Source organism: Monodon monoceros, unplaced genomic scaffold (assembly GCF_005190385.1).
Source record: "Monodon monoceros isolate NGI ecotype Baffin Bay Population unplaced genomic scaffold, NGI_Narwhal_1 Super_Scaffold_16, whole genome shotgun sequence".
NCBI classification, from domain to species: Eukaryota; Metazoa; Chordata; class Mammalia; order Artiodactyla; family Monodontidae; genus Monodon; species Monodon monoceros.
The window spans coordinates 111,749,649-111,758,405 of record NW_021703772.1 but is presented as its reverse complement, the minus strand read 5'-3'; positions in this window follow the sequence as shown (position 1 = coordinate 111,758,405).

Genomic DNA, 8,757 nt, shown 5'->3' with positions numbered 1-8,757 from the left:
AGAAACCTCAAAATACCAAGGACATATAGAAATTAGAAGTTTGAAATATCGTATATTAACGCATGTATGTGGAACCTAGAAAAATGGTACAGATGAACCGGTTTGCGGGGCAGAAGTTGAGACACAGATGTAGAGAACAAACGTATGGAAACCAAGGGGGGAAAGCGGTGGGGGGGGGGGGGGGGGGGGGTGGGATGAATTGATTAGGATTGACATGTATACACTGATGTGTATAAAATTCACGACTAATAAGAACCTGCTGTATAAAAAAATAAATAAAATAAAATTCAAAAAAAAAGAAATTAGAAGTTTGTTTCTCTCTCTTGCAAAAATGAAAAACAAAAGACCACTGAAATTAGTGCAGCTCAGGTATGGAACATCTTGGTGACAAAGTTGTGGACAAAGAGTGTCGCCTGCCATTTCAGTAAACGAAGTATGCTTTGGGCCATCAGCCACTGCAGCTGCTTCCAACGGCACATCCTGAGGGATTTCAGGATGGGAAAGAAGAAGATAGTAGATAGTTAAGGTGCATATAAAAGGGATGATTTCAGTGAGCTCAGACTCTTGCATCTTCCCATACATAGAAAAGTGCTAAATTCATCAACTTGATGATGTCTGGTTTTCTTTATAATTAGCAGTAATCTTGTTTTGTTCTTGTTGTTGTTGGCTGCACTGTGGCATGGGGAACTTCCCCAACCAGGGATCGAACCCATGTCCCCTGCAGTGGAAGCGCAGAGACTTAACCACTGGGCCATTAGGGAAGTCCCAGTAATCTTTTTTATTATTATTATTAATTTATTTATTTATGTTTGGCTGTGTTGGGTCTTTGTTGCGGTGCACGGGCCTCTCATTGCGGTGGCTTCTCTTATTGCGGAGCATGGTCTAGGCGCGCGGGCTTCAGTAGTTGCGGCTCACAGGCTTAGTTGCTCCGCGGCATGTGGAATCTTCCCGGACCAGGGCTTGAACCCGTGTCCTCTGGATTGGCAAGCGGATTTTTAACCACTGCGCCACCAGGCAAGTCCCTAGCAGTAATCTTTTGATGTTCAACTACTTGTTTTTGTTTTTGTTTTTGCAAAAACTCCTATATATCCTGGCTCCTCTCTTACCTCTTCAGAACAGTCCCTCAGAGCATCTGAGAGGCTGTGTCCCAGTGTAAGTCCTCAGTAATGCCCCAAATAAAACATGATTCTCAACTTTTAGGTTGTGTTTTTTTTTTCAGTCAACAAAGTTGTAGGATTCTTTCTATCTTTTTGGCCCTCTACCCCCAGGGTTCATTTCATATTTCATGAGGGTTATTTTATCAGTCAGCAGGAGAAAGAAAGTACTGGAGGCTGGCATATCAAGCCCTTTAAAGACACCTTCCAGAGGCTGCACACCCACTTCTGCTTAAGTCACATTGGCCAGAACTTTGTATCTAACTACACCTAACTATAAGCAGGCCAGGGACACATGCACCCAGCTAATCCTGGAGGTGATCCATACACTAACCAGAAAAGAGGTGAAGCAGGTATTGATGGCCATTAGCAGTTTCTACCACAATAAAAGCCAGAGAGAAAAATGAGCACCACCACACTTTACTTTTTATTTTGTTTTGATTTTGGTTCTTGTTGTTTTAAAAAATAATTCTGGGAACAAAACTGGAATAGGCAGCTCAAAGGGCCCTACCCCAACAAAAACATGAGAAAACAAGCAAGAATTCTAAGAATCAACTTTGTCAGAACCCTGGAATAGTTGAAGGTTAACAGCAACCAAGCAAGTACTGAATCAAGATAAAGCCAAATTAAAATGATGGGAAAGCTCTGTACATTTTTATTTTCCCTTGTCCCATTCCCTCCTCAACTTGCTGGTGACTTTGAAGACAGAAGCTAACGTTCCCGGTGCAGGACCCTGGTGGTCCCTGGCTTCAGAGGGAGCACAACTTATTTACAAAGAATTGTGTTTGCCTCTTCCAGACATCTGCAGCTACCTGAAGGACCAACATATGATAATTGCCTTTGTTTTACCTAATTTAGAAAAGAGTTACTCAGGGAAGAAAAGAAGCAGGAATTCCTCAAAAACATTGTAAGACAAAAAGCAACACACAGCTACCTGGGGCAAAAGATTACAACTGAGGCATACCATAGAGGACCTAAATCCTGGGAAGAAAAGCTGAAGAAAGTATTTCTTGAGAAATTAAGGCATTCAAAGTGTCTTGTGGACTTCCCTGGTGGCGCAGTGGTTAAGAATCTGCCTGCCAATGCAGGGGACACGAGTTCGAGCCCTGGTCCGGGAAGATCCCACATGCCGCGGAGCAACTAAGCCTGCGTGCCACAACTACTGAGCCTGTGTGCCACAACTACTGAAGCCTGTGCGCCTAGAGCCCATGCTCCGCAACAAGAGAAGCCACCGCAATAAGAACTCCGAGCACTGTGACGAAGAGTAGCCCCTGCTCACCGCAACTAGAAAGCCCACGTACAGCAACAAAGACCCAATGCAGCCAAAATTTAATTAATTAATTATTTTTTAAAAGTGTCTTGTATAGAAGCAATTGTGCCTACTGTGATGAAGCCACCATAAAAACCCAAAAGAAGAGGGTTGGAGAGCTTCTGGATTGGTGAACACATGGAGATTCAGGGAGAGTAGCATGCTCAGAGAGGGTATGGAAGCTCTGTGCCCTTTCCCCATACCTTGCCCTATGCATCTATTCCATCTGGATTTCCTGTATATCCTTTTATAATAAACTGTAATCTAATGGCCCTTCCAAATTTCTTTTTCCTGAAAAATACAATAACTGAATTGAACATTTCACTAGAGGATTTCATAGATATTTGAGCACCCAGAAGAAAGGATAAGCAAAATTGAAGGTAGATGGATATAAATCACCCACTGTGAGTAGAAAGAAGAAAAATGCAAAAGCCTAGGAGACCTGTGGGATACCACCAAGTGTATCGATATGCAGATAATGGAACTCCCAGCAAGAGAAATGAGACAAAGGGGCAGAAATAATATTTGAAGAAACAATGGCCAAAAGCTTCCCAAATTTGATAAAAAAAAAAACAAAAAACCTACACCTTCAAGAAGCTCAATGAATCCAAGAAGGATAAACACAAAGAGATGCACACAGAGACACATTATTATCCAATTGTTGAAAACCAAGGACAAAAAGAGAATCCTGAAAGCAGCAAGAGAGAAATGATACATCAGCTAGAGGGGATTCCCAAAAATTTTATCAGCTGGAGGAGGGAGTTGAGACTGTGGAGTGAGAGGACGTGGAGCTCACCTTCCCCCCAACAAACATCAAAAGTACCTGTGGGGGCTTCCCTGGTGGCGCAGTTGTTGAGAGTCCGCCTGCCGATGCAGGGGACACGGGTTTGTGCCCCGGTCCGGGAGGATCCCAAGTGCTGCAGAGCGGCTGGGCCCGTGAGCCATGGCCACTGAGCCTGCGCGTCCGGAGCCTGTGCTCTGCAACGGGAGAGGCCACAACAGTGAGAGGCCTGCATACCGCAAAAAAAAAAAATAATAATAAATAAATAAATTGTAATAAAATACATATAACATAAAACTTACCATCTTAACCATTTTTAAGTCTGCAGTTCAGTGGTACATTCATATTGTTATGCAACCATCACCATAGTCCATCTACAGAACTCTTTTCATTTGCAAAACTAAAACTCTGTACCCATTAAATAATAACTCCCCATTTCCCCCTCCTCACAGCCCCTGGCAACCACCCTCTACTTTCTATCTCTATGTATTTGACTATTCTAGGTACTACATAGAAGTGGAATCATATAGTATTTGTCCTTTTATGACTGATTTATTTCACTTAGCATAATGTTCTCAAGGTTCATCCATGTTGTAGCATGTGTCAGAATTTCATTCCTCTTTTAAGGCTGAATAATATTCCATTGTATAGATATACCACATTTTGTTTAGCCATTCATCTGTCAATGGCCACTTGGGTTACTTTCATCATTTGGCTCTAGTGAACAATGCTATTATGAACATGGGTGTACAAATATTTCTTTGAGACCCTGTTTTCAAGTCTTTTTGGCATATACTCAAAAGTGGAATTGCTACATCATATGTTGATTCTATTTTTCATCTTTTGTGGCATCACTGTACTGTTTTCCACCGCATGTGCATCATTTTACATTCCCACCTATAGGGCACAAGGGTTTTAATTTCTCCACATCCTCAGCAGCACTTGTTATTTTCTGTTTTTTAAATTAATTTTAATTAATAGCCATCCTAATTGATGTGAGGTAGTATCTCATTGTAGTTTTTTTTTATCATCTTTATTGGAGTATAATTGCTTTACAATGGTGTGTTATTTTCTGCTTTATAACAAAGTGAATCAGCTATACACTCACTGTAGTTTTGATTAGTATTTTCCTAGTGATTACTGATGTTGAGCATCTTTTAATGTGCTTATTAGCCATTTGTTATTTTCTTTGGAGAAATATTTATTTGAGTCCTTTGCCCATTTTTGAACTGGGCTGTTTGTTGTTGAGCTGTGCAAGTTCTTTATGTATTTTGGATATTAACCCCTTATTAGATATATGATTTAGAAATATTTTCTCCCAGTCCAAGGGTTGCCTTTTCACTATGTTGATTGTGCCCTGTAGTGCAAAAAAGTTTCAAAATTTGATGTCAGTCCAATTTATCTTTTTTTTCTCTTTTTGTTGCCTGTGTTTTTGGTGTCATAGCCAAGAAATCATTGCCAAATCCAATGTCATGAAGTTCTCTCTTATGTTTTCTTCCAGAAGTTTTATAGTATTTTTTCTTACATTTAGGTCTTTGATCTATTTTGAGTAAATTTTTGTGTATGGGTTAAGGTGATGGTCCAACTTCACTCTTTTGCATGTGGATATCCAGTTTTTCCAACACCATTTGTTGAAAAGACTGTCCTTTCCACATTGAGTGGTCTTGCAATTTTGTTAAAAATCATTTGACCATATATGTAAGGGTTTATTTATGGGATCGCTACTCTATCCCATTGGTCTGTCTGTCTGTCCTTATGCCAGTAACACACTGATGTGATTACTGTAAGCTTTGTAATGTTTTGAACCAGGAAGTTTGAGTCTTCTGGTTCTGTTCTGCTTTTTCAGGATTTTTTGGCTATTTAGGGTCTCTTGAAATTTCATATTAATTTTAGGATGGATTTTTGCATTTCTGCAAAAAACACCATTGGGTTTTTGATAAGGATTGCATGAATCTACAGATCATTTTGGATAGTATTGACATCTTAAGAATATTGTCTTCCAGACCTTTTTCCAAAGACAATATTCAAGTGGCCAATGTGTACTTGAAAAGGTGCTCAACATCACTAATCATCGGGGAAATGCAAATCAAAACCACAATTAGATATCACCTCACACCTGTTAGAATGGCTAGCATCAAAAAGATCCAGAGACTGGTGGCGCAGTGGTTGAGAATCTGCCTGCTAATGCAGGGGACACGGGTTCGAGCCCTGGTCTGGGAGGATCCCACATGCCGCGGAACAACTGGGCCCATGAGCTACAACTACTGAGCCTGTGCGTCTGGAGCCTGTGCTCCGCAACAAGAGAGGCCGCGATAGTGAGAGGCCCACGCACCGCGATGAAGAGTGGCCCCCGCTTGCCACAACTAGAGAAAGCCCTCGCACAGAAACGAAGACCCAACACAACAAAAATAAATAAATAAATTACTAAAACTCCTACCCCCAACATCTTAAAAAAAAAAAAAAAAAGACAAGAGATAACAAATGTTGGGGAGGACTCAGAGAAAAGGAAACCCTGGTGTACTATTCATGGGAATGTAAACTGGTTCAGCCAATATGGAAAACAGTATGGATGTTCCTCAGAAAATTAAAAATAGAACTACCATACTATTCAGCAAATCTGCTTTTGGGTACACATTCAGAGGAAACAAAATCGCTATGTCAAAGAGACATCGACAATAGCCAAGATATGGAAATAACCTAATTCATTGACAGATGAATGGATAAAGGAAATTTGGTATATATACATATATATAGTACATATATAATATATATATATAATGGAATGCTATTCAGCAACAAAAAAGAAAGAAGTCCTGCCCTTTGCAACAACATGGATAAAACTTGAGGTCATTATGCTAAGTGAAAGAGAAAGACAAAATATTTTATGATCTCACTTATATGTGAAATCTAAAAAAAACAAAAACAAAAAACAAACAAAACATAGAAAAAAATCAGATTTGTGGTTACTAGAGGCAGAGGCTTGGATGTAGAGCAATTAGATGAAGGGGGTCAAAAGGTACAATCTTCCAGTTATAAGATAAATCAGTACTGGGGATGTAGTGTACAGCATGACTATAGTTAACACTGCTGTTAACTATATTTGAGAGTAGATCCTAAAAGTTCTATCACAAGGACATTTTTTTCTTTGCAACTATATGAAGAGATGGATATTAACTATACTTACTGTGGTAATCATTTTGCAGTGCATGTATTTTAAGCCATTATGAGGTACACCTTAAACTTATATAGAGCTGTATGTCAGTTATATCTCAATAAAACTGAAAAAAAATTGTCTTCCAATTCATGAACATGAGATGTCTTTTCAAATATTTGTTCCTTCTTTAATTTCTTTTAGCAAAGTTTTGTGGTTTTAAGTGTACAAGACTTTTGCCTTCTTCATTTAGTTTATTCCTAAGTATCCTGTTCTTTTCGATGTTATTGTAAATGGAATTGCTTTCTTAATTTCCTTTCCGGATTGTTCATTTTTAGTGTATGTAAATGCACCTGACTTTTTAATGTGTTAATGTTGTATCTTGCAACTTTGCTGAATTGTTTTATTACTTCTAACAGTTTTTTAAAATGGGATCTTTAGATTTCCTACATGTAAGATCATGTCATCTACAAACAGATAATTTTACTTTGGATGTTTTTTTTTTTTTCTTGCCTAACTGCTCTGGGTAGGTCTTCCAGTACTATGGTGAACAGAAGTGGTGAAAGTGGTTTATCCTGGAGAATGTTTCCTGTTCACTTGAGAAAAATGTGTATTCTGCTGTTGTTGATTGGAGTGTTCTGTATATTTCTTCAGGTCCAATTGATTTCAAAAAATTATTATAAAGCTACAGTAATTATGATATACAGTAATCACAACACTGTGGTACTGGCATAAAGACAGACATACAGACCAGTGGAGTAGACTAAAAAGCCCATAAATAAACCCTCACATACATGGTCAAATGATTTTTGACCAAATAAGGAAAGGAAATAGAGTACTTTAACAATGTTCCCTTAGCATATTAATCATAGTTTTAAAAAAAATTCCTAATCTGATAATTCCAACATTCTTGCCATATCTGAGTCTGGTTCTGAGGCTTGCTCAGTCTCTTCAAACTGGTTTTTTTTTTTGCCTTTTAGTTGTTGACTAAAAGTATATATATATATATATATACACACAGCCTAAAAGTTGAGAATTATGCTTTCTTTGGTGGACTAACTGAGGACTTCAAGTCCAGGAGGCAGCGTCTCAAGTAACCCTGAGAAAAGTGCTCTGATGAGGCAAGGCAGGAGCTAGAATATATAGGAGTTCTGCAACAAAGGGCAGGTGGTCTGAACATCAAAAGATTATTGTTAATTAAAGAAAACGAGATAGATCAAGTTAAGGAATTTATCACTTTTCTATGTATGGGAAGATGCAAGACTCTGGGATTACTGAAATCATTTCGTTGATATGCACCTCGGAAGGGAGTGGCTGCCGTCTGATGGCTGCTACACGGCAGGTATTCTGTGTTTCCTTCCCCAGCTCATGGAGGGTTGCAATCGCTGAGGACGGTGACATCGTGTTTACTGATGTGGCAGGCAATATTTTATTTCTCATAGTATACCTTGTAATTTTTGTTGAAAGACAAAAATGTTGTACTGGATAAAACAATCTGTGGTAAATAAGCATTTACAGATGTGGTGGTAAGGTGTGGAGGGATGGGTAGCATTCCATAGACCATGAAATATTAGTTCTCAGTCTTTTAGGGAGACTGTACCCCTGAGCTGTGAACTTCACAGCTTTCCCCCTCCTTTATGTGGGACAGGATGGCTAGAGGGGCTGGCATTATTTCCCTTCATTCAGGTTGGTTATGCTCTGATAAAGCTCCAATAAGTTACGCTTTGTGGAGGTAGTTCTCTTGAGGGCAGGCTTTGTTAAGAACAGACTGCTCTGGCATATTTCAAAATGGTTCCTTTTCCCCTCTCTCTGTTGTAATCACAAGGCAATTTTTTTCTCTAATCCTTACTATAAGTAACTGGTAAGGCTCCTGGAGATCAAACACACAAAATCACAAGCACACCTGTAACAGGGACGAGTCAAATCTGACCACACGTTGATCTGTTTCTTGTACATTAACCTTTGCTTCCTGTTGCTCTTGTTCACTAAAAGGATACTGTCTATACACAATGGCCTGCCTCAGGGAACCCTGCCCCTCTGCCTGAATGTTAAACCAAGGTGCCTTTGTTCAGGGAAGCATCCTGACCCTGTCCACCTGTGGATGGCTGCAAGAAAGAAGAAACTAACACATCCCCTCCCCGAGGCTGGCCATTCCACGGGACATTTGAAAATCTTATGGATTTTTCCCTTTACTTCTTCATCTCCTCCCCCTCTCTGTTCTATAAAAAAAACTGGCATCCAAACCCTGATAAGATGTTTTTTTGAGACATTAGTCTACGCTCTTCTCGGTCTGCTGGCTTTCAAAATAAACTCGTATTCCTTACCTCAACACCTCGTCTCCCAATTTATTGGCACGTATTGG